The following is a 27,606-nucleotide window of genomic DNA, read 5'->3' on the forward strand; positions in this document are numbered from 1 at the left end:
GCTGCTGGAAGCATTTCTTTGCCGTGTGAAGAGAACGGACGCCCAGTGATTTTGGTGATCTTTTGGGATTGTGGAACTGGGAGTTCAGCTGTTTGTGAGTACCTATGTACTTGGATGACAAGTGTAAATACCTTAGTTTCGTTTATCCGGATACACATTTCATTTGCTTCCGAACTTGGCTGTTAATGATTGGAACGGTCGTCGTTTTCAAGAGAAAAAGACTTATTCCTGTCACATTGGATTCGATGGGTCGTAAATAACTTGTGCAGCCTTGGATTTAACTTTGGAACACTATTTTTTGATGAGTTCAGCATATGGAATGAACTAAGGGTTTTTTTTTTGATAAAAAAGGAAAGACTGGAAGGTATGCAAGGTTCTGAAGAGTGGTGATTGCTGGGACATGTTGTGAGACCTTCTGTTTGATTCTTTCCTTGTTTTATTGCAGAAGTGGACGTTAGGGTAAGAAGCTATTATCCAAATACCTACCACGAAAGAGGAGGAGAGCAGTCCACAGTTAGTTACCAGTGGTAGGTGGGGTTTCTAGCGAGATTTGAATGAGCGTAGTTAGTGATTTCTTGTATGTAATCTTATATGTGTTCTTCTTTTTCTCGTTTCAGCTTCCTGTCCCGTTCCAGTCCCTTCCTTCCCTTTTTTCCCTCGCCTGATTTCCTTTATGCTCTGTGTAGTTATTACATTCGGAGTATAGGGCAATCTGGAGGTGGACCCCCTTTAAGCATCACCTGATCCTGAGGAAGCAGAATCGTGACAGAATCACGTGCCCAAGTATATACTTCCTCCTGGTCAGGGGTGTTTGGAGAATGGCCACCATGGATGATGTGCTCCATGCCTTAGGGGTAGTACAGCAAGAGCTGGAGGCGTCTAGGGCGGAAACGGCAGCGTTGAAAGAACGCCTAGATAGACAAGGGAGAAATCCTTTTGCTGCAACAGCGGGTGGTACACCTATATAAGTCACAGTATCCCCTCCGGTGCCTTTAGCCAGTCCTGAGCGGTATGCGGGTGATCCTGCTAAAATACAGACGTTTTTGACGCAGATAGCGTTGCACTTTTCATGCCGACCGGCCTCTTTTCCCACTAATATCTCTAGGGTCGCCTTTGCGATTTCCTATTTGACTGGGGATGCCGCTACTTGGGCAGTGCCCTTAGTTCGTAATGATGATCCTTTACTGACGGATTGGGATGACTTCCGTAAGGAATTTGAAACGGTCTTTGATAGGCGCCCTACAACATTGAGTGCGGATAGAGAGCTGTTGGGGTTGCGGCAGGGCAAGAGAGAACTTGTGACATATATGACTGCTTTTAATCGGTTGGTGGCGGAAACGCCATGGCCCGAAGAAAAGAGGATGGCACTGTATTATCAGGGATTAAACAAAGATATCAAGGACGTTCTAGCACAGATAGATCCTCAGCCCACCACTTGTACGGCCTTAATAAACCTCACGTTGAGGCTAGACCATCGTATGTCAGAAAGAGGAGGGGAGCGTAGAAAAGGTGATAAAAGAGGAGGAGGTTTGGACACGGCAGGACGCACCGGATCGAAAGACGTGGGTCCTGAGCCTATGGAAATCGGGGCCGTTAGACCTCCTTTGACTAAGGCCGAAACAGAGAGCAGAAGGGCGCAGGGCCTCTGCATGTATTGCGGCAAAAAGGGGCATTATGTTAGGGATTGTACAATGAAGCCTAAAAATAGGGTGCACAGACAAAATATCGACTCCAAAATATCGACTGGACATAATATTGAGTTTTAAATATAGACTGGACAAAATATCGACTGGACATTATATCGACTACAAAAATATAGTTTTTCAGGTAAGTGAAGTAATATCGACTGTATAAAATATAGATAGCAAAAATATCGAATTTTTAATAATATATAATATTTTATAGTGTAATTTTATGTAATAATATGTGTGAAAAGTGTGTATTAATGTTATAAAATATTTTATTAAATGAATTTTGTTTTTTTAATAATTGCGTAATGTAATTCTGTAGCGGGTTGTGGGTTTATAGGGGAATAGGGTGGGAAGTAATTTAATAATTAATTAATTAATATATGTTTGTAAATATTTATAATTAATAATTAATTGATAATTAATTAATAATAATTAGTTAATTAATTACTATAATTTTGTACATATTTTGTATAAGTAATTAATTGGTAATTAATTAATTGTAATTAGTTAATTACATTAATTAAAGTACATTTTAATATATATAATTTTGTGTTATTGTTAAGTAATTAATTGTGAAAAAATAATATTAATTATTAAAATAATTACAGCTAATGTGTTAATATATTTAATTTATTGTTATTGTTAATTAATAATTATTTGGTAATTAAATAATATTGATACATTTTGGGTAAAGGAGTATTTTTAGGGTTCAGGGTCAGTTTTCAGTTTTTGGGTAAAGGGGCATTTTTAGGGTTTTGGGTCAGTTTTAAGTTTTAGGGCAAAGGGGTATTTTTAGGGTTCAGGGTCAGTTTTTAGTTTTTGGGTAAAGGGGCATTTTTAGGGTTCAGGGTCAGTTTTCAGTTTTTGGGTAAAGGGGCATTTTTAGGGTTCAGGGTCAGTTTTTAGTTTTTGGGTAAAGGGGCATTTTTAGGGTTCAGGGTCAGTTTTCAGTTTTTGGGTAAAGGGGCATTTTTAGGGTTCAAGGTCAGTTTTCAGTTTTTGGGTAAAGGGGCATTTTTAGGGTTCAGGGTCAGTTTTCAGTTTTTGGGTGAAGGGGCATTTTTAGGGTTCAGGGTCAGTTTTTAGTTTTTGGGTAAAGGGGTATTTTTAGGGTTCAGGGTCAGTTTGGGGTTTTTGGGTAAAGGGGTATATTTTAGTGTTCAGGGTCAACAAATAAGATTGTAAAAAATTATTTTTATTATTTTCATTTATTATTTAATTATTATAATTTAATTTAAGTATTTTTAAGTATATTTTAGTAATTAAAATTTAATATTAATTTAATTTAACACTGTTTTTAATAAAGTCGATATTTTTGACATCTATATTATTGTTAACGATATTTTGTACTCAATATTTTTGTACTTACCTGTTTGTAGATACAAACTCGATATTTTGACTGTCGATATTTTGTCCACGATATTTTGGCAAGTCGATATTTGGTCCCTCGATATTATTTCAGTGATCCTAAAAATAGTACACCTTTTGTTCCCAGTAAAAGAATAGCTGTAATGAAGGCCCTTGAACCCCCGTAAGCCAGCAAGATAGCATACAAGAACATACAGTCCTTCTGTCCTCTCATGAGTGGAAAATCCCTTCCTTGGAGGTGTCTACCTGTAAGAGGACTGACACGCACATAGTGTTGTCTATGTGGTTGGGCACTGCACAGAGTAGTTTTCCGGTGTCGACTATGATTGATTCCGGTGCCACAGGAAATTTCATAGACCAGGGATTAGTGGACAGACTAGGGTTGGTGAGAGTGCCGAATCTTGTACCTGAGGCAGTCCTGGCGGTGGATGGCACGCCGCTTAAATCCGGACCTATAGTAGCCCATACTGAGGAATTGGAACTTGTGTTGCCTGGGGGAACAACTGATCATAGGGAAAAGATTGTGTTGAACATTATTGCTGCTCCTCAATACGAATTGATATTGGGGATGCCGTGGTTATGTCAACACAACCCTTCCATGGATTGGAGGAACAAATCCATTGCATTCGAGTCTGAGTGGTGTATCGACCAATGTCTACAGTCTTCTGTGTCACATGTGTTCTCTCTGGCCCAGGTATTTACAGCTGCTACGGCAGCGGAAAAGATGGTTGAGTTACCACAGGCATACGCTGGATATCTTGATGTGTTTAGTGAAGTTATGGCGGGAGGCCTTCCTCCGCATAGGGAATATGACTGCCGGATTGATTTGGTTGAGGGGGCAGTGGTGCCTTCTTGAAGGGTGTATGCCTTGTCGGTCTCGGAAATGGACCATTTAAAGAAATATCTAGAGCATTTCTGTTCCATAGGATTCATACGTCCCTCACGTTCTCCTGCTGCATCGCCGCTTTTTTTCATATCGAAAGCGAATGGAGAATTGCGGGCTTGCATTGATTATAGGCAGCTCAACAAAGTTACCATCCGTAACAGTTACCCGCTTCCACTCATCCCTGTTCTGTTGGATCAGGTTCGGCGGGCAGATATTTACACCCGTTTGGACCTGAGAGGCACCTACCATCTGGTCCGTATTAGGGCCGGGGATGAGTGGAAAACGGCGTTCAAGACTTGTTTTGGACTCTATGAGTACTTGGTTATGCCGTTTGGGCTTTGCAATGCCCCGGCGGCATTTCAATTCTTTTTGAATGATATCATGAAGGAGTATCTGAACCGCTTTGTGGTCATTTATATTGATGACTTGTTGATTTATTCTGAGTCCCCTGCACAACATTTTAACCATATACTTCTAATTCTGCAGAAGTTTCATGAAAACAGCTTGTATTGCAAATTGAGCAAGTGCGAGTTTGATGTGAGTGAGGTGGAATTCCTGGGTGTGATTCTTAACCCGAGAGGTTTCAGAATGGTGGAGAGAAAGGTGTTGGCGGTCCTGGAGTGGCCGGTGCCTGGGAGTGTGAGAGATGTCCAGTGCTTCCTGGGGTTCTCGAATTACTATAGGAGGTTCATTCCCCATTTTTCGCAACTTGCTTCTCCTATCACTCGTTTGTTGCGTAAAGGTGTTCCCTTTAAATGGACTCAGGAAGCCACTGAAGCATTCGAACAACTCAAACAGGCGTTCAGTACCGCTCCAATCCTGACGCATCCTCAGATGGATGTGCCGTTCATTGTGGAAGCTGATGCGTCTGAAGTGGCAATAGGAGCGGTGCTGTCCCAGAGAGACAAACACACTGGACAAATGCATCCTGTCGCCTTTTTGTCGAAAAAACTCAATTCTGCTGAAGCTCATTATACCATCGCTGAAAAGGAGCTTTTGGCGGTCAAGAAGGCGTTTCAGGAATGGAGGCACTATTTGTGGGGTGGAATCCATCCAGTAACAGCGTATTCTGACCACCGTAACCTCCAGTTCCTTAAGACTGCTCGCCATTTGTCCCAACGACAGATGCGGTGGATGCTCTTTTTCGCGGAGTACGAGTTCACTATTACTTTTCGGCCGGGAGTGGAAAATCGAAAAGCGGACTCCCTCTCTCGGCAGTTGGACTCGGAAGGACACCTAAAATCAGATCTGCGTCCCATTCTCTCTCCAGAAGTGGTGTAGTGCTCCGTTCAGGTGGAACGGTTTATGGATTTTGTGGCTAAGCACCGGACTCCTCAACAATGGAAAACATGGGCTGCAGCTGATAGGCATCGTTCTCTCAAACATGGTTTGCCTATGGTACAGAACCGTCTGTTTCTGCCGGTGCACGCTCTTCGGCTAATGGCCTTCAACTGGTGCCACAATGCTCTGGTGGCGGGACATCAGGGACATCAAAAGACTGTTCATGCGTTGAGACGCCATTTTTGGTGGGACAGTATGGTCAAGGATGTGCAGTTGTGGGTGAACCAATGTGAGACGTGTGCAAGAGTGAAGAATGTTCAAGCAAAGGATGCAGGTCTGCTCATGCCTCTTCCAACTGACTCCCGGCCGTGGCAGGTCATCAGCGTGGACTTTGTGTTGGGTTTGCCTCTGGATGCAGGTAGCAATGCCATCTTGGTGGTTGTGGATAGTTTTACAAAGATGGGCCACTTTATCCCCTGTAGAAATCTTCCAACAGCCTCCCAAACCGCTCAGTTGCTGTTAACTCAGGTGGTTCGTCTTCACGGCCTCCCTCGGGTTATCATCTCGGACAGGGGTCCGCAGTTCATTGCCAGGTTTTGGCGTACCTGGTGTAAGGCGTTACATATATCTGCTGCCCTGTCAACAAGTTTCCATCCGCAGTCCGATGGTCAGACTGAGAGGTTGAACCAAACCCTGAAGAAATACCTGCGTTGCTACGCAGATGAAGCGGCTGATTCTTGGGTTTCTTTGCTGTGGCTGGCGGAACTGTCATATAATAATGCTTGGCATTGTTCCACTGGTGAGTCTCCTTTTCGTGCCAATTCTGGATTTCATGCGGATGTTTTGCCTGTGTCAATTCCGAGTGATGTGATGAACCATCCCACCGTGGCTAGCCAAGTGAAGGCTCTTCTGAAGATACACAGGAAGGTGCAGCAGCATTTGGAGAAGGCCAAGGCATCGTACAAGACATGGGAATACAAGCATAAGAGGGAAGGTCCGGTGTATGAGGTGGGGGATCGAGTGTGGCTTGCAACCAAGAACATTTGTTTCCGCTTTTGGAGCGTTTTTCATCCTCGGTTCATCGGGCCTTATTTGATTCTGCGTCAAGTTAAGCCAGTGGCGTATAAACTCAAGCTTCCTGTGTCATTGCGGATCCATCCCGTATTCCACTGTAGCCTGTTGAAGCCAGCTCGATCGGCGCACAGGAAGGCGGTGCCTCCGGTCCTCCGTGATGGGAATCTGGAGTATGAAGTTCGTCGGTTTCTGGATTCTCGTTTTCGGAGGGGTCGCCTGTGGTTCCTCATGTCCTGGAAGGGATACACTGCGGAGGACAATTCCTGGGAGCCGAGCTCGGGGGTCCATGCCCCTCTTGCGGTTCGCAGGTTTTATGCACGTCATCCGGAGAAGCCTGGTGCTAGGAGGCGCTAGGGAGAGGGACATATTGTCATGATCTGCCACAACCCACGTGAAGCGCCTGCATGAGGAAACACACTTGGATGTGCAGGAGACCACAGTGCTTCGTTATGGACTACAAATCCCATAATACCTAGGAGTGGGAGGAGCCAGAGGGTTACTTAGGTGGCCGGTTCACGGCCGGCAAACTGTCCGTGATTAGTTACCCGAACTTGATACCAGTCCTGAACTTGTTTGGGTGTTTTCCTGTTTGTATTCGTCGTTCGGCGGCTGCTGTACGTCCGAGCTGCTTCAAGGTCGTGGCGTGTCTCGGCTGAGACACGCAAGGAGCGTTGACCTTTTTGGATTTGTTTATCGGCAAAGGGCGGCTGCCGAGGGTGCTCAGAACTCGCTCGTACTGCTGCTTCATCACGAGGCGGGTTGGTTTGGATCCTGACTACGGAGACACGCATTTATCCGGCGGCTGCTGGAAGCATTTCTTTGCCGTGTGAAGAGAACGGACGCCCAGTGATTTTGGTGATCTTTTGGGATTGTGGAGCTGGGAGTTCAGCTGTTCGTGAGTACCTATGTACTTGGATGACAAGTGTAAATACCTTAGTTTTGTTTATCCGGATACACATTTCATTTGCTTCTGAACTTGGCTGTTAATGATTGGAACGGTCGTCGTTTTCAAGAGGAAAAGACTTATTCCTGTTACATTGGATTCGATGGGTCGTAAATAACTTGTGCAGCCTTGGATTTAACTTTGGAACACTATTTTTTGATGAGTTCAGCATATGGAATGAACTAAGGTTTTTTTTTTAGATAACAAAGGGAAGACTGGAAGGTTTGCAAGGTTCTGCAGAGTGGTGATTGCTGGGACATGTTGTGAGACCTTCTGTTTGATTCTTTCCTTGTTTTATTGCAGAAGTGGACGTTAGGGTAAGAAGCTATTATCCAAATACCTACCAGGAAAGAGGAGGAGAGCAGTCCACAGTTAGTTACCAGTGGTAGGTGGGGTTTCTAGCGAGAATTGAATGAGCGTAGTTAGTGATTTCTTGTATGTAACCTTATATGTGTTCTTCTTTTTCTCGTTTCAGCTTCCCGTCCCGTTCCGGTCCCTTCCTTCCCTTTTTTCCCTCGCCTGATTTCATTTATGCTCTGTGTAGTTATTACATTTGGAGTATAGGGCAATCTGGAGGTGGACCCCCTTTAAGCATCACCTTATCCTGAGGAAGCAGAATTGTGACAGAGCCTGTGGAAAGCCTTTTTTCAGCTCTGCCACTTGTTCCCAAAACAATTTTTGCTTTATTGTACAACCTTTTGTATATTTTTTTAAAGTTTTATTTATTAAATTTTTGTTCAGACATAAACATGTTACAAATACTTATGCAATATCAAACCATACAGTTTTCTTACAGAGTTATAGCTTTGCGGAACTTGATGGCGGATCATTACAAATCCAGATAGCGCTTCATCTTTCTAATCAGTGAACATTCCTATACTGTGCTCATTTTGCTGTCCAAGAATCCAAGTACATAAATCTTTTGACTAGAGGTTGGCCAGAAGCACTTGAGGGCACATTTTTCAATACATGCGGAAAACATGGCACTACCCTAATGTTAAAGTTTGCAGGATTAGCTGTTAGCATGAGCTAAAGTCATTTTGTTCTTGACAGCCATTTTAGTTAGCTGTGTGCTTGCCATGTGCTTTCTCCCTCTTCCAGAGCCATGCACTTGTTCAGAAATACATGTAGCTGCCAGAATGCACCTGCTTCTAGTGTATAACTGTCAGGCTATTCCTTCTGATGTAAGCAGTTTAGTCTCTCCTTCCACTCTGTTGACTAAGAATTTCTTATGTATCCTTTTATGTATTTGTGTGCACACTTGTACTTCTTCTTCCGTCCTGCTCCCAGCAGAAGCGGTCGCTCCACAAGCTGTTCCACGCCTTCACCTGCCCGGGTACAGTAGCGATCTCGCACTGCACTACTTGAGCCTGCAGAACTTATTTAATAGAATTCGATTGCCTGCATAATTATCGGACCTTACTTGATAGCCTGCATAATTTATCTGCTTTCCGCTAAGATATACATGATAGCAGCGCTTATTGCCAGGGTGCGCTAGTCCAGCTGCCTGCTGCTTTAAATTGCCTGATTGCGCCGACGCCACTACCATTAGCCTCGTGCACTCGCCTATCGTGCCCCAGTCCGGTTTTATTATTGGCTTGCAGCCATTTTGTTTGTTGTTGTCTGAGCCTCCCTGCCCTGATCTCCACCCCGCTCCCCGCCTCCCAGCTGACCCTCCCTCCCACTGATACTGATCACCACGCTCCGCCGTAGTTCGCGCTGTGACCGCCCTGTCCCAGCAGAAGCGGTCGCTCTACAAGCTGCTCCACGCCTTCACCTGCCCGGGTACAGTAGCGATCTCGCACTGCACTACTTGAGCCTGCAGAACTTATTTAATAGAATTTGATTGCCTGCATAATTATCGGACCTTACTTGATAGCCTGCATAATTTATCTGCTTTCCGCTAAGATATACATGATAGCAGCGCTTATTGCCAGGGTGCGCTAGTCCAGCTGCCTGCTGCTTTAAATTGCCTGATTGCGCCGACGCCACTACCATTAGCCTCGTGCACTCGCCTATCGTGCCCCAGTCCGGTTTTATTATTGGCTTGCAGCCATTTTGTTTGTTGTTGTCTGAGCCTCCCTGCCCTGATCTCCACCCCGCTCCCCGCCTCCCAGCTGACCCTCCCTCCCACTGATACTGATCACCACGCTCCGCCGTAGTTCGCGCTGTGACCGCCCTGTCCCAGCAGAAGCGGTCGCTCTACAAGCTGCTCCACGCCTTCACCTGCCCGGGTACAGTAGCGATCTCGCACTGCACTACTTGAGCCTGCAGAACTTATTTAATAGAATTTGATTGCCTGCATAATTATCGGACCTTACTTGATAGCCTGCATAATTTATCTGCTTTCCGCTAAGATATACATGATAGCAGCGCTTATTGCCAGGGTGCGCTAGTCCAGCTGCCTGCTGCTTTAAATTGCCTGATTGCGCCGACGCCACTACCATTAGCCTCGTGCACTCGCCTATCGTGCCCCAGTCCGGTTTTATTATTGGCTTGCAGCCATTTTGTTTGTTGTTGTCTGAGCCTCCCTGCCCTGATCTCCACCCCGCTCCCCGCCTCCCAGCTGACCCTCCCTCCCACTGATACTGATCACCACGCTCCGCCGTAGTTCGCGCTGTGACCGCCCTGTCCCAGCAGAAGCGGTCGCTCTACAAGCTGCTCCACGCCTTCACCTGCCCGGGTACAGTAGCGATCTCGCACTGCACTACTTGAGCCTGCAGAACATATTTAATAGAATTTGATTGCCTGCATAATTATCGGACCTTACTTGATAGCCTGCATAATTTATCTGCTTTCCGCTAAGATATACATGATAGCAGCGCTTATTGCCAGGGTGCGCTAGTCCAGCTGCCTGCTGCTTTAAATTGCCTGATTGCGCCGACGCCACTACCATTAGCCTCGTGCACTCGCCTATCGTGCCCCAGTCCGGTTTTATTATTGGCTTGCAGCCATTTTGTTTGTTGTTGTCTGAGCCTCCCTGCCCTGATCTCCACCCCGCTCCCCGCCTCCCAGCTGACCCTCCCTCCCACTGATACTGATCACCACGCTCCGCCGTAGTTCGCGCTGTGACCGCCCTGTCCCAGCAGAAGCGGTCGCTCTACAAGCTGCTCCACGCCTTCACCTGCCCGGGTACAGTAGCGATCTCGCACTGCACTACTTGAGCCTGCAGAACTTATTTAATAGAATTTGATTGCCTGCATAATTATCGGACCTTACTTGATAGCCTGCATAATTTATCTGCTTTCCGCTAAGATATACATGATAGCAGCGCTTATTGCCAGGGTGCGCTAGTCCAGCTGCCTGCTGCTTTAAATTGCCTGATTGCGCCGACGCCACTACCATTAGCCTTGTGCACTCGCCTATCGTGCCCCAGTCCGGTTTTATTATTGGCTTGCAGCCATTTTGTTTGTTGTTGTCTGAGCCTCCCTGCCCTGATCTCCACCCCGCTCCCCGCCTCCCAGCTGACCCTCCCTCCCACTGATACTGATCACCACGCTCCGCCGTAGTTCGTGCTATGACCGTCCTGCTCCCAGCAGAAGCGGTCACTCCACAAGCTGCTCCACGCCTTCACCTGCCCGGGTACAGTAGTGATCTCGCACTGCACTACTTGAGCCTGCAGAACTTATTTAATAGAATCCGATTGCCTGCATAATTATTGGACCTTACTTGATAGCCTGCATAATTTATCTGCTTTCCGCTAAGATATACATGATAGCAGCGCTTATTGCCAGGATGCGCTAGTCCAGCTGCCTGCTGCTTTAAATTGCCTGATTGCGCCGACGTCACTACCATTAGCCTCGTGCACTCGCCTATCGTGCCCCAGTCCGGTTTTATTATTGGCTTGCAGCCATTTTGTTTGTTGTTGTCTGAGCCTCCCTGCCCTGATCTCCACCCCGCTCCCCGCCTCCCAGCTGACCCTCCCTCGCCCCTCCCCCTCCACTATCCACTTATGTCAGATGGATTTGCGCGCAGCGTTCAAGCGCACCGGTCGCGCCCCATGCGCGCCGAAGGTGCGCCAAAGGTAAGCCCGTCTACGCCCGTCCGCGCCTGGACCGTGCCCAGCGCCAGACCCCCTGGCCCCCGCAAACCGCCCTTCACTCGCATAACGTATGCCGCCACCACCCTCCTAGCCCTGAACCCCGGGCGCACCCCACAATGTTACGTAGCTGTCCCAGAACACACCCACGGACCTTTCGCCTGCCACTCCTGCAAGTTCGCCTGCATCAGATCCCTCACCAAACCCACTAACCCCAAACACTGCTCCGACTCTAACCACCTGAAGTGCATCTTGCTGAACTCCCGCTCGGTCCACAGACACGCCACTGAACTCTGGGACCTACTCGACACTGCTTCACCAGACATCGCCTCCCTTACAGAAACCTGGATGAACGCATCATCAGCACCCGACATCGCCATAGCCATCTCGGACGCTTACAAGATCATCCAAAAAGATCGCACCAACCAAACAGGAGGAGGCATCGCCATCATCCATAACAACACCATCAGAATCACGACCAGCTCCGATGATAACCTTGCAACCGCCGAACACCTCCACTTCCAGATCCACACCGACCCCAGGATCACACTTAGAGGCACCCTCATCTACAGGCCACCAGGAACCCGTAATCAATTCAGCGAAGACATCACTGACTTCACCAGCCCACATGCCCTCGCCTCCGAGAACTACATTCTACTGGGAGACCTCAACTTCCACCTGGAAAAGAAAAACAACAGCAACACCACCACCCTTCTGGACAACCTGGCCAATCTCGGACTCAAACAACTTGTTGACACCCCCACCCACCTTGCCGGACACACGCTTGACCCTATATTCACCACCAGCAAACACATCTCCTTCGATCATACCACAGCTCTCCATTGGACGGACCACAGCTGTGTTCACTTCAGCTACAAAACTACCACGATCCACAACCCCCCACAACCTATTACTCGTAGAAACTGGAACAAAATCACCACCGGCCAACTCCTCACATCGCTCAACCAAAACCCTCCCGCCCTCTCTTTGGACCCAAACGAGGCTGCCACCAAACTCAAACAATGGATCACTCACAGCGTTGACGAACTAGCACCCTTAAAAAACAACCAGATCAAACAAGGTAGCAAAAAGGCCCCCTGGTTCAACGATGACCTTAAAAAATCCAAGAAACTATGCCGTACTCTCGAAAAAACATGGAGAAAAAACCCAACCACTGACAACCTGACTACCTTCAAGGCAGCCACTCGCAAACACCACCAATTGATCCGAACCACCAAGAAATCAGCATTCAAGGATCGACTCGACAACAACGCCTATAACAGCAAGGAACTATTCAACATCGTCAAAGAATTTACCAACCCCACCGCAGCCTCAAACGACATCACTCCCTCCCAAGACCTCTGCGATTCGTTATTCTCCTTCTTCTACAACAAAATTGCCGACATACATAACAGCTTTGAGAACACTTCCAAAGAACAGTCCACTCCACCCACCTCCGAACCTAAACCGCCCTTTAACAACCTTAGCGCCTGGAACCCAATCACCACTGAAGACACCATCCGCCTAATGAACTCCATCCATTCTGGCTCGCCAACCGACCCCTGTCCCTACCACATCTTCAACAAAGCAGACTCCATCATCGCACCCCATTTCTGTGATGTCATCAACTGCTCTTTCAACTCTGCTACCTTCCCAGAAAGCTGGAAACACGCCGAACTCAGCGCCCTCCTGAAGAAACCCACAGCAGACCCCTCTGAACTTAAGAACTACTGCCCCATCACCCTCCTCCCATTCCCTGCCAAAGTCACCAAGAAAGCCGTCAATAGCCAGCTTGCCGCCTTCCTTGAATCCAACAACTCCCTCGACTTCTCTCAATCTGGCTTTCGAGCCAAACACAGCACCAAAACCGCCCTCATTGCAGCGACAGACGACATCCGAACACTACTGGACAACGGAGAAACAGTTGCCCTCATCCTACTCGACCTCTCCGCCGCCTTCGACACAGTCTGTCATAGCACCCTCATACAACGCCTCAGTAACATCGGCATACAAAGAAAAGCCTTGGACTGGATCATCTCGTTCCTCGCCGTGAGAACCCAGAGAGTCCGTCTTCCCCCATTCAAATCAGAGGCCACCGAAGTCATCTGCGGAGTGCCACAAGGCTCATCACTCAGTCCCACCCTCTTCAACGTTTACATGAGTCCACTCGCATCCATCGCGCGACAACACAACCTCAACATCATCTCTTACGCAGACGACACCCAGCTGATCCTTTCCCTCACCAAAGACCCTAACACCGCCAAAACCAACCTTCACGAAGGCATGAAAGAAGTAGCCGAATGGATGAAAAACAGCCGCCTAAAACTTAACTCTGATAAAACGGAAGTCCTCATCCTAGGATCATCTCCCTCTGCCTGGGACGACTCATGGTGGCCATCGGCCCTGGGCACAGCACCCATACCCACAGACCACGCACGTAACCTTGGCTTCATCCTAGACTCCTCACTCTCGATGACCAGACAAGTCAACGCCGTCTCATCCTCTTGCTACAACGTACTTCGTATGCTCAAAAAAATATTCCGTTGGATCCCCTCCGAGACTAGAAAGACTGTCACCCACGCACTGGTCACTAGCCGACTAGACTATGGAAACACCCTTTACGCCGGAATCACAGCCAAATTACAGAAAAAACTCCAACGCATCCAAAACGCATCAGCCAGACTCATTTTGGACATCCCTCGCCAAGATCACATGACCGGTCACCTGAAAGACCTCCACTGTCTCCCCGTCAATAAGAGAATAACGTTCCGTCTCCTCACTCACGCACACAAGGCCCTATACAAACTAGGACCCGAATGCCTCAACACACGACTGTCCTTCTACACACCCACCCGCCAACTAAGATCCTCCAATCAAGCCCTCGCCGCAGTTCCGCGCATCCATAGATCCACCATGGGAGGAAGATCCTTCTCCTACTTGGCGGCCAAGACCTGGAATTCTCTCCCCACCCACCTCCGCCTTACACAGAACCACATGTCCTTCAGAAAGGAACTTAAAACATGGCTATTCGACAAATAATGCTCCCCCTCCCACAAGCGCCTTGAGACCCTCTGGGTGAGTAGTGCGCTATACAAATTCCTGAACTTGAACTTGAACTTGAACTTCTTTTTGAGTCTTCATGCTTACTCAGCAATAAACTGGCCTTAAAAGGCCCCTGTTCTCTGTACTCCTCAGACTGTCTCATACAGCAGCCTGAGGGTACTGTATGATGCAGTCTCCCTGATGTGAGGTAACAAATGCTTCTTTTGATATCACTTTGACCTCTGAAATGATTCTGAAAGAAGAGAGAGAAAGAGAAGCTTTGTTTATTATTTATGACAAAAGACCAAGGATGTTTTGCTCAGTCATAGGAAGACATGGAAAGGCAGTAACGTATGTGTGCCCTTTGTAGAGCATAGCCCTGCCATGTATATAAAAATAATGGTTTTAGCTTAAAGATTTCTGTGCAAGGGCTGAGATAAGGAGGCAATGGGATTTAGTTTGCATTCATTCGCCCTCATATTAAGCTAGTACAATTGTTGAAGGAATTGGTAATTGGTTATTAAAGCTTTCTAAGTTAACTCAATGTGCTTGTGTTAAGTTCAATAAGACAATGGCCACTTTCTAAGATTCTTCTTACAAGTTTGTTTGTGCCCAGTTGCCACAAATAGGGGTAGATAGTGTCGAAAAAAGGTCACCTGTTTCAGGTTTCCTAGTGTCGAAATGGGGGAAAGGAGGTTAGCTCCTGGGCAAATCAAGGGTAAGCAAATTGATGTTTTCTCTCTCTTTTTCTCACTCTCTTTTGAGCCTGTCTAAGCTGTCTAGGAAACGGCCATGAGACATTTAATTGGCTATCAGTAATACTGTTTTAAAATTCTTAGCATTAATAAAAAGAATAAATAAGTGTGCCATGTTACTACCCATCCTGTATGAAAGGATGAGTAGTCTAGATTGCTGTTCCCTTATTTGACCTTTAAGGGGAACTATATGTTATTTTTTTGCTTTATACAGTTTTGCAAGGGCATTGCCAGTCTTTTTTATTAGTTAGTCTGTGTAAATAAGCTGACAGCCCTTATTAGAGCTGGTGAATCGGGTATTTTTCTTTGAAAATGATGTTGCATAGTCCAGATTGTGAAAAGTAGAATGCACAGGGTTCATAAAGTCATGAAAGACGCCCATATGATCCTCAGCAAACATTTTTGAAGGAAAATATTGTTTTATAGGAGTTTGTTTGTCAAAACATGTTCTGGTGGAGAAGTTCATGTACCCACTATGTTGAGGTTTTCTTTTAGTTATTTATGTAATAAGAATCCCTGTTAAATTAGCAGTTTTAGATTTTCCTGCTGCACCTATAACATTAAAGCATGACCCTAAGTGTAAAATGTAGGTGCTTTTATTAAGCGAAATAATTTTAGCAGTGTCTGCAGTCCTGTACCAGTAATGCAAGGTTTAAAAGTGTGGAAAATTTCCTTTTTCTTGAGGTTCTTCAGATGAATAATATAGGAATACACAAGTGTAAGGATTTGGAGTATGTCTGTATTGTTTTTCTTTTTTCCTCAAGAATTTAGTAAATGAACAGGGACTTCCTTCGCTGCTTGGGATTGGGAGAAACAAATCAAATCATGTAACGTATAACTCTTGTCAGTTCACCAAAAGTTTCTTTTATACTTGTCAATAGGTTCAGGCTGTTGTTTTTTATTCTCAGATAGATTAAGTGATTCTTCAGGTGTCCTGCTAATATATAGGGCGCGTCAAGACTAAAAGAAGTTTTCTGAACTAGAATATCGTCTCTGTTGATATATTATTTCTGTGCCTTGCCTAAAGATCTTTTGCTCTGTCCACCAATAGATATTTGCTGCCTTACAACCATTGCCAGAGGGGCCCGGACATCAGATCCAGCCTGGGGAGTCAGCACCAGTCCAGCTTAAAGCCAAGGTGAAGGTAACCAGCACAGGCGTTGCTGGCAACTAGGACCTCAGTGAAGGTAGAAGGCCTAAGCACTGGGACGTCAAGTATGTACCCCTGTCACTGTCGTGGGCGAAAGACGGGGTCACAAATCAGAAAGACGAAGTTGTGGAAAAAGATTTTGATGCCCAGCTGAGAGTCACAGACCGACCAGAATGGCAAGGAGGCTTTTGCTTGAGGTGACCCCCTTTGAAATAAGGGTTGCTTCAGGTACTTCAGCATCACGCCCCTAAATTCTGGTCTCAAAGTAAATGAAAGTTTACACCTTTGTTTGTTGATCTAGAGATACCTGGGCACACTGGGTACAATCTGTGGTCCCAATAAAAGAGCAGTGCACCAGCCAAGCTAGCTCAAGTTAGGGAAGGACTTGAGTTTAGGGTACAGGTGCTGTTTCCCTGGTTCCCGTTAGATTAAAGTGAAGAAAACTGGTGCACTGCCTGAGACACTGGACAGGATCGTTGAGGGTACTTGCCCCGGAAGGTGATTGCCCTATCCTGAAAGAAAAACGTTTTCCTCTCAAATTGGGCCATGATTGTTTTATTGAATTGCTGTAAGGTTTTGCACTCCGCAGGATCCACATGCAGCAACAATGCTCCACCTCCGGAACGACCGAACACCCTGAAGTAGAAACACAGGGTGTTCAGACGATACGGCGCGGGAAAAAACCCCAGAAGGGGAAAAAACCCAGAAAGAATAAAGAGAAGAAGGAAGGGGCAGCAGGGATAAAGAAACTGTAAGACAAAAGTACATAGGTTAATACATTTCTTAACCCTACTCTCATCAATTCTCACTTATTCCATACCCCCATGACTTCACCTGTAAATGAATGACTCTACACCACCCTATCGCTGTATCTCCCGTCTTCCTTCCTTCCTGGTCAACACAAGAGAAAAGGCATTACCAACAAGCATGGCGGTAAATGACTAAAAGCCTTAAACGTAGTTTTACACATACCCCATTGTGCTAACAAAGGAATTGTAAATTGCTTCCAAAGTAAACGTGATAAATAAGGAGCACCCCTGTGCTTAGAGTTTGTCAAAAGTTCACTCCGTCACATTCTTAATGGACAATGCTTTTCCTTCCTTTAGCTGTACACTCAAGATAACCAAACACGGCAGTGTGTAGTTCCTTCACTACCACACTCCGCTTTGGTATTTATAACTCCACAAGTTTTAGGTATAAAGATCGCTGTACACTCAAGATCACCAAACACGGCAGTGTGTAGTTCCTTCACTACCACACTCCGCTTTGGTATATATAACTCCACAAGTTTTAGGTATTAAGACTCCCAGACCAAGGATTTGTGACGGCAGTGCGGAGGTCCTAAATTCCCCCCCTGCACTCCACCACTTGCATATCCGTAATTCAGTAAAGCACTCACGCCCAGGAATCCTCCATGAACGAGTGCAATGCGCCCTCAAACAATAGCAATGTTCCCTCGCCGCCGCAAGGCAAAAACCAACACCAACGTAGTTCTTAATATCTTGCTACGAGCAAACTTGAAGTCAATACAAATGGACGCGCTAGCCAGCGCGCTACAGATTACCAGAAAATACGGCTCCCGTTACCGGTAACAAGGGAACCCTCGAAGTCTCCCGGACCCACAGATCCAAGGAGCAGCCGCCACCACGGATCAACAAGAATCACTAGCACCGGTCTTCCGGCTTGGCCCGGAGATATCCCGTGATTCCCGCCGAGAATTCTGGGTAATGTAGTCCTGAGCCCGTGAGTGTTGGGAAACGTAGTTCATTGGGCAGGCGTGCTGGGCTAGATCCCGACAATTGCATGTTGTGCAGCTCCACCGTGGGAACAACAAGAGTCTGCCTTTTAGGCTCAAACGAACACAGTAAGAAGACTCCCCTCTGGCTGGTTGTACAGCGACTTCAATTTCCCAAGGACTTCTTTTTGTTAGTAATGTACCCCTTTGGTCGTCCCATTTTTGAGGAGGAGCAGCCCTTTGCGGCTTCTCATCCTAATTCCCATGGTCCCGTTTGGTCCTCCTGGTCCCCGGCAGCCAAGATAGTATTTTTAATAATCCTTGTATTTTCTTTAATATTTGCATTACGAATGTTTATTCTGCAAGAGAAACATTTTGCTAAACAATTTATAAATTCATCTTTGCCCTCTTCCTAAATATATTAATTGATTCTCTAGCCCTCATAAAAGGAACACTGGAAAAGTCTATTGAAAATGTTTTTTATTAGATATGTGCTGTTGGCTATTTTGAAATTTAAATATATGGTCACTGAAACACATTGGAGCCCTGAGACATAGAAGTGGACTGGATGGTTTTGGGATTTGCTTTCAACTTGGGTTTGGAAAATATTGATAGTTCTGTTTATAATAATAGCCATTATTTTCTCCTGCAATTTATGTATTTAATGTGACTCAAGCCTAAGTTGGCAGGGTATGCCCAGATGTGGGACCCCTGCTCACTTTGCCACTGGATTCAAGTTAAACTGGCAGATGAGGGCTGTTAGCCTGAAACCGGTCCCAGGATGCTCCAGTGGTAGTGTGAGATGTGTTCCTGTATTCCCCAGGAATTAGTTGATGAATAACTTGACAGGTTGGTGCTGTTCTGTTACTAACTGTGAAGGTGCACTTGAAGGGCTCTGCCTTATTATTTGCTTAGGGCCTTTTGAATAAACTTGATCCTGATGCCTTTTCTTATGTAGATAAAGAATTCCTGATGGATGATGAATTGAATCCCCATCTTGAGCGAGTGAATCACATCATTACATGGTTTGCAGCTGTAGGCTACAAATTCAATTTAGCGAAATCACATATTGCGTTTCTGGCCATTCTCTTTCTTGTTTATGACCTAAACAATGAGGGTAGGGGTTTGCCCCCCCCCCATTTTTGGGCGAAGAGTGCTCATTTGCAACCTCCATCTACCATCCCAAAAATGAAGTCGCTGCTAGGGTTTTAAAATTTCGGCAGGACTTACATTACTGAGTATGCTCAGCGTATCAACCATCTTTATATTTTGATACACCCATCCTTTTCTGCTTCCTCTTAGCTTCTGGAAGATACCACAGTGCTGCATGCTTTGCAGTCTGACTTACTTGCAACGCAGTACCTACAAACTAGATTAAATACAACGAATTCGGTCATCCGGATTCTGCCTAGAGCGAACGGCTTCACTTATGAGACTTTTAATGAAGGTGACACAGGACCAATTTCTTATAAATCTCATCTGTATACTGCTCCGGAATTGAAAAAACTCTCACCACTGTGCAGTTGGCTGTTTGGAAAGAACGCCCTCTGGCACAAAGTAAACATATTTCTGCCGTTTTGCCCGTGCCCGCTCTAGAAGCGGTCACGAAAGCCAGTGTCCCTAATTCTAAAGCTCTTCATCCTCATTGAATTCAATGGACTACTTCATTGACATCAGGTGATGTCAGTTTTGTTTTTGACCTTTCTCTGCAAACTCAAGAGTTTCTTCAGTATGAACATGTTCACCCTCTCTCTTTTCCCCTGGAAGAGTGCAAATGTCTCATTTACACCGATGGTTCAGCTCAACTAGCCGTTGGTTCTAAGCAGGCTGATTCAGTTGCTTGCGCTATTTTTGAGTTTTTACATCTACCTTGGTGCACACCCAGTCTCTTGGAGACTGCACAGCCCAGTTGGCCGAGTTACGTGTACTCCTCTTGGCTCTTGAATATGCTGATCCTGAAATACCCATCCTTGTGTGTGATTCTTTTTTTTTGTGTACAGTCTGTTAATGATAATTTGTTTTTTAGGAACAAAATGATTTTAGGGATTCTAAAGGTAGCACAATAAAGCATAAAACGCAGGTGGCGGCCCATAAGGAACGCTTTCCCCTTACACATGTTGTCCATTGTTGCAAGGATTCTGCACATATACAGAGGTATGCGCAGGAAACTAGGACCTCAATGGAGCGCCCAAAATCTCCAAAACTGACTAGCTATAGCGTCTTATTTGTTCTCCGACTAACAGCGAAGCTACCAATGATTAGACAACCCAGAACACAACACTCCTGACTCTCTCAGGAATCGCAGGAGTAATACGCACTCTTTCATTCACTCACTCACACTTGCCCACAATAAGAGTTATCAGAGTCACAGTATAGTTTAAATGTTTATTTTAACTAACGTGCTCTATGGTACAGTACACGTGCCATTGCTGACAGCGAAATGCATAAACTCAATATCGTCAGCATTGTCACAATTCCATAGAATACAAACAGGGATATCATTTTATAATGACAGTGGAAAAGAGCTACAGTGCCTAACCACCCTCCCTGTGATAAGATATAGTTGATTATAAAAAAGAAGACCTCTGAGCTTTGTCAGCACACCCCATACCTCAAGGTCTAGATGAATGGTTTACATCTCAGGACCAGCACAGCTCTTCTCTCTGGAAAACTCTCTCTCCAAGTGTGTGAACATGCTTCACTGCAATATTAAAGCACACGACTTCCAGTAGTGCAGCTGTGTGTCATGTTATGTCTAGGTACAAGGGACTGACCAGAGCAGAACAACAAGAGGCATTGTTTATCGACCTTGTACATTATGTGCAGACTAAACCCCAGAGAACAGCAAAGAACGCGAAAAGCAGACAGTTCCCATGTGAAAGGCACAAGCAGAGTCTTACAAAAACAAAGGCATGTAGTATTGTACGCAAAAGCAGCCTCATGGCAGCGAAGCTCATGCTAACTTAGCAATGTTGACAATGAACCTACCTTCCATATAACACCCTCCCCATGGTAAGTCCATATTATGTAGACATAGGACGAAAACAGAGTTCAAAATTGCGAGCAGAGTTCAAAAGCGTTTCCATTTGTTAAAAAAAATGAAGAGAGGCGGAAAAAAACATTTAGGGGAAAAGAAAATCGTAGAAATACATCCGAAACTGAAGGACCTGTGAGATGCCTGTGGTGCATTAGCAAAATGAATCCGTCAGAGTGTATGAGCAAATAAATGCAACACCCTCCAAAAGGACATCTTTGTCGTTGGTAGAAAAAAGGGATGCCATCCAATTCAGCAAGCTGAATGAACAAGCGTGTTCCTCACAGTCGGGTGTGTCCATGAGCATCGCTGGATAACTTGTGAGATATTCAATGTAACTTTGAAGGAGGAGATTCTGTGCAGCTTCACAGATATCCCATTAAGCTGATACTCCAAGTGCAGCCGCACGAGCCATAAGGTCAATCCCAGAACAGTCTGCTCATGGGCCATTAAGGGACCCATCAACTGGTCAAAACCCGGGTCTGAACATGACGTATTGGAGAGGCATAAATCCAACGCCCATGTAAATGGACATCGTAAACAGAAAAAGACTGGTTGCATGCAAGTGAAGTACGCAAAGTGGAAGGACAACCCACACGTCAGGCTGAGTGTTGCCAGTCGTAATGTACCGAAGCATCCATGCATATGGTCACGGAGCAATTGCAGCCGGCCCGGTCTGTGCAGTACTACAAGAGGAGCAGCCATAGCGCTGCAGGCACAGTAGAAGCAGGATTCTAGCAGCTAATGCCAGTAATGAAGGGAATCCTCCAAAGATGCTGGAAAAGATAGAATGAATGAATGCAGGTATTACTCTAAATATTGTCTGAAAAGAAGTCATAAGGCCAGAGCCTACAGCTTTAAAAAATTGTGCAAGGCCGTGTGTATCAGATGCAATAAAAATGCGGTGTATAAGAGCCCCCAAAATGTTGTGGGAGGTTAGTGTTCAGAAGGAACTGAATCTCGCTAGATAATCCTGTCACCTGCAGGTACAATGTCTCTTGCGCTGAAGTGAGGGGGACTTCTTGTTGGAATAAAAACGCTTTAAGTCAGCTCAACTTGTTGAAATCGCTTTTCAAAGTTGGTATGGAAGGCCAAATTGAGCTATCGAGCTTCCCACATGGGGAAGGAAAAAGCACATGTCAACAACAGCAAGAACCTTTTCTAAGTTTGATGGTTAATTTCCCGCAAATGTGACGCAGCTTCATTGTAAGCTGCGTAAATGAATCTCTTTGTTCTAGGAACCCTGAGTTCGAAGACAAAGTCAGCCAAATTGATGTTACGCAATAATAACAATAAGTGTTGTTTAACGGACGAAAGCGTTGAGTGCTGCAACCATTGTTGACATAATTTGCCCACCGAATAGGTGGTTACTGAATGTGTATCTGAAAATCCTGGGTCGGTCTATCTTGTGTATAACCCGAAGTAGTGTTATAAAAATGGAGTTAACAGGCATTTGAATTTGTCTGCCAACCTAGAGGATCCGCTTCAGAGACATTAAAAGTGTTATTTTGAAATAAAACTTGTAATTCATCAATAGTAAAATTTGTGTATAAGCGCCAATTATTATATTCAGCCAAAGAGGGAATGGGAGGGGCGTTCAACTTCTTTGTAGTTGCCAAACCAAAGCAAGTTGTTTGGTACACTGTATAATTTAAAAATAAAATTTGCGCTGGGATGAGGCAGGCAAGATGTAAAGTTTCAGTGCCTCGCACCTGACAGTTGTTAGAACTCCAGATAGATTTCAAATCAATGGTGGCCTCCCAGTGATCATAGCTATTTACTGACAGATCTTGTCAGAACAAATTGGAATAGATACATTTTGTATGAGTCAGCATGATTTTGGGAGTTGAAGAAATTTTTCATTTAAAATAATAGGACTTAGCTGTTGACCTATCAAAATCTGTGAAGGATGTACATTTATTGCTAAGTGTTTTCGAACTCCCTATTAACGGTGTAGGGCAATGTTCCCACTGCGTGTAATTAAAAACGGGCCGTAACAAATTTGTCTTATGCAGGAAATGATGCCCATTATGTTGATAACAGAACAAATTGGCATAATTGGCAGAATTTAAAAACAAATCTTCAGCATTAAAAGCAGCATAATAATTCAAATCTGAAAACAATGGTTGTATTGCACGAACGTATGACCTGTGTTACCACATCACCCATGGAGACACAAAATACATATGGCACGTTGAGGATTTCCGTCGATCCATGGACCTCAAAATCCACTTTATCCCAAACGATGCCATCTGCTACTGGGAATGCTGAAATGTTAACAAGAGATTGATCACGTTTCATGATGTGGTAAGATGAATGGGGGCCGAAATACCAAGGACTAGAACCGGTGCACGATAAGAGGGACCACATTTTTTTTTGTTCCCCAACTTTTCTCGGACCAGATCACCAACTTTCGGAAGCCAGCCGGCCACGGGAATCAGCAGTGCAGCGTCAGTGGCAGAGGACCAATGTTCAGTTGCAAGACTGTCACAGGTCTCTTGTAGGTCCTGTAACATAGTAGAATGATTATCTACGCCGCAACATCTAGACCATCAAGGTCTGGCACAAACATTTTGATGCCAAAGAGCATCTCGTATGGGGTCCACCCACCCAGCGGTCTCCTAGGGAGATTATTAAGTGCACGTTGAACTCCATACAAATGGGCTAGCCAGTTCCTGCCACTACCTAAGACTCTAGCTATCAAAGATTGCTTTAAGTCACGGTTCATCCGCTCCACAATTGAATTGCCCTCAGGCCTATGGAGACAAAAACTGCACCAGCTCCCCCAAAGACTTCATTGCGTCCTCGTACGCCTCAGAGGCGAATGCTGGACCTTGGTCTGACTGAAAGGAGCCACAGACAAAGATCCCTACAAAGACACGCAAATCCCTGATGACATTTCAAGCATCAGGAATAGGGGTGGGCGGATAACTCCATTCCTCCCACGGAATGTGTGGAGATTTGCCCCTTCCGCCTTTCGCAATGAAGGCGGAGAAACGAGGCAAATCTCTGCACACTCCGGGGTGTAACGGAAGTTGGCCGCCCGCCTCCTGCCCGCAATATTAAATGACATTAAAAAGCCTAAAATAAGATTTAAATAAAACTTAACTTATTGCGGGGTCATCCGTGCCCATCTAGCCTTCTTCTTGGAACTGCACATGCGCGGGAGCCTGCGCACGCGCATTGCTTGCGAGGAATGCCCATGCGCAGGCTCCCGCTCATGCGCAGTTCCAAGAAGAAGGCTAGATGCACAAGGATGACCCCACGATAAGGTAAGTTTTATTTAAATCTTATCTTAGGCTTTTTAATGTCATTTAATATTGCGGGCGGGAGGCAGGCGGGAGGGGGGCGTTTGGCGGGCGGGGGTCGCGTAACGGAAATATGCAGAGAGGCACGGAGATTGGTTCAATCTCCTGCCTCACCGCGTAAGTCCCTTGCACGACTTCCGCCCACCCCTAGTCTGCAATGCGTAGCGGCCAAACCCAAAGGAATCTAGTGCATGAATCAACTGCAACCAAAATGTATTTATATGCAGTATATGAGGAAAATGGACCGCAGTGATCAAGATATACACAACCAAAAGGTCTATTAGAAATGCGTAGCTGTGTTTGTGGTGGACGTGTTACGATAGACGGCTTGATTTGCTGACAGATGTCACAACAAAGTACATAATTAAGGGTCTGTTTATATAAACCATGCCACCAGTAATGTTGCTGCAAGATAGAAACTGTCGCAGACACTCCGGCATGGGCCGAAGCCATGCCTTCGTGTGCGGCTTTGATCAAAGAAAATCTGCGGTCCGCGTTGGGAATCAGCCAATCACCAACGTCTGGTATTCTTGCAAAAGGAACTTGTTAGGGAGTTAACTGATGAGAATACTTTAAAGGGAAACCCTGTGGGTAATTGGTATCCTCCGCAGTAGCAGCTATTGCTGCCAAAATCTCATTATCAATCTTAGTCATGGACCTTGTAATGGATGCTACGGAACACATGGCTACTGCAAATTTCCCTGCTTCATCAGCCAAAGAATTACCAACAGCATGTGCTCTCAAATGCAGATGGCCAAGAGTATGGATAACCAGTGTGAGTGGGAGACGTGTTTTAAGTTCTGCCACTAGAACACAAAGCTGTTTATGCTATATTGTGCTGCCTTTAGAATCTTAATAATCATTTTGAGACCCAAAGAATAAGTTGTCATTGAAATACTGAACACAGTAATGAGAATCACACACAATGAGAGTAGACACACTTGGATCTGCTAACTCCAGAGCAAGAACCAGAGCGCACAGCTCAGCCAATTGGGTGGTACAGTCACCTAGCGCCTGGGTATGCACTATATTAGACTTGAATTCTCCATTCACTATTGTACCAGCCACAATAACACAAGCCGCTGAGTAAGTATGTTTAGAGCCGGTGGCCGGTTGCACCAAACCATGGGTGTAAATAATACATTTGTACTCCTCTCAAGGAAGCAAAGACAGAGGAGGTGGATTAGCATGTTCATACGGCAAGAACTCCTGTGTCTGCAGAGAGGGGTCAAAGATAAATGTGACATCAGGAGTTTGCAAAGAAGTAGCCCATTGTATCCAACAGGGATGTAATACTTTACAGTTTGGCACACTTGCCTTAGTTACTGTTTCTAAAGCAGGGAAAGGTGTAACCACCAAAATGCGTTTCCCCTATGCCAGTGCGTGCTCCTTCAGGACCGCCACCTGCACAGCTGTCTAAACTTTTTCAACAGTGGAAAACCGCATTTCGGCCAAAGTGTACAAATGCGATTTGTATGCAATAAGTACGGTGTCACCGTCATTGTACGTCAAGTAATTGAAACCCACTGTGCCTGGCATGATTCGTATCACCAGGTTTGTGTGGATATCAAGTGTCAACAAGTACTTCGATTCAAGTAGATCAGAGTGCAAAGATTGCAGTATTGCTGAATGTTCCGGAAGGCATCTGGCTTTTGAAAATATAGGTTGTATCAAGGCGTAAAGAGGCTTGATACACTGGGCATAATTGGGAATGTAAGACTTCCGGAAATTTAAAAATCCCAGCAAAGACTGAAGTTTCTTCAGAGTAGACGGAGACTGCAAAGGTGCGCATTTCTCCAGAAAGTGGGGAGTCAAGCCCCTACCTTCATATTGAGTTCAATCTGACTTAGCAGCCGTTCGATCTGATTTAGCAGCCGTTCGATCTGACTTAGCAGCCGTTCGGCCACTCTTATTGTGGCGTTCTATTTGGGCTAAGCCAGAGACTCGATTCACTCAAGAGATTATTCTTGATTGTATAGGTTTGGACCACTCGTCACGTATACATTGGCTGAGATACATTCAATTCTGGTATAACCTTTTATTTGATATTGATGTCTTTCTTGATCCAGAACTGGCAGTCGCTATTCCCAAAAAAGAAATCAAGCAAACGTTTTTAAATTTTAAAAAGGCTGAGCGAGACAAAGTGCACGGTAGGTTAGCCACCGTGAAGTTCTATAAGGAACTGAATTTAATTCCGGGGCTCCAATCCTACCTTGTGAACGTGACTCGTCCCTCCCACCAATTCGTACTAACCCGAGTCAGATTGGGCATCGTACACCACCTTGTTGCGTTCCCAAACCAGAAAGTCAGATCCGAGACCCCCTGCCCGTGCGACAATACCTCACGACAGAGCTGTTGCCATTTTTTACTTTTTTGCAAATTTTACCACTTTCTAAGGGTAAAATACCTTAAGCCTATTTTTATAAAATATAACATCCGATCTTCAAAGACTGCTTTGATATTATTATCCTCTTTGGAGAATGTGGATATTTGCTTTTTTGTGGCCACTTTTATCTTGAAATGTACAGCTGCCAGGAAAAGTATAGTGTTGTAATAATCTTATACATACCTGTCTGTACTAAACGATTTGTATATGTTGTATATAAAACATTTTAACTTTGTACTATGCTAGTTTTATGCCCTTTGAGATGTACAGCTGCCAGGAAATGTATAGTGCTGCTATTATTTTTATACATTCCTGTCTGTACATAAATGTTTCTGTAAATGCCGAATTATTATTTATGTATTATGCTTACAGTATGTATTGTATGGTCCTTCTTCATACATTAAATTTATCCTCCTGTGCCCATTCGAACCGTTCGGACCTTTGTTTAATGTACAGCTGCCAGGAAATATCACTTGGTGTGACAAATATATTGTTTTCCTGTCTGTACATATATGATCTTTTTGTATAACTTCTATATTGCTTATATTTCTAAACCATTAACTGTTGCCCACTAATTGTTTGTACATGTTTCCTATCCCTTTTTATGCACTATCCATGTGTACATTTTGAGTCACTTTTTGTATATATAAGGAATTGTATTTTAATGTTTTGCTTGTATGATTTGTACTTTCAAATCGAATAAAAGCTTATGAATTGAATTGAGTTCATATCCCAAAAAGAGCACCGCATAACAAGCGATGTGTGATTTAGCAAAGTTACATTTGTAACCGGACTTTGCAAATATTAGTATCATGCGGTCGACACGGCATAGATGTGGCCATAGTTCTTTGTTCGTGAGATAAATATTATCAACGTACGAGTAGGCATCTGGGTCAATGCTGTCCAACAAAGAG

Source organism: Lissotriton vulgaris, chromosome 3_1, assembly GCF_964263255.1.
Source record: "Lissotriton vulgaris chromosome 3_1, aLisVul1.2, whole genome shotgun sequence".
Lineage (NCBI taxonomy): Eukaryota > Metazoa > Chordata > Amphibia > Caudata > Salamandridae > Lissotriton > Lissotriton vulgaris.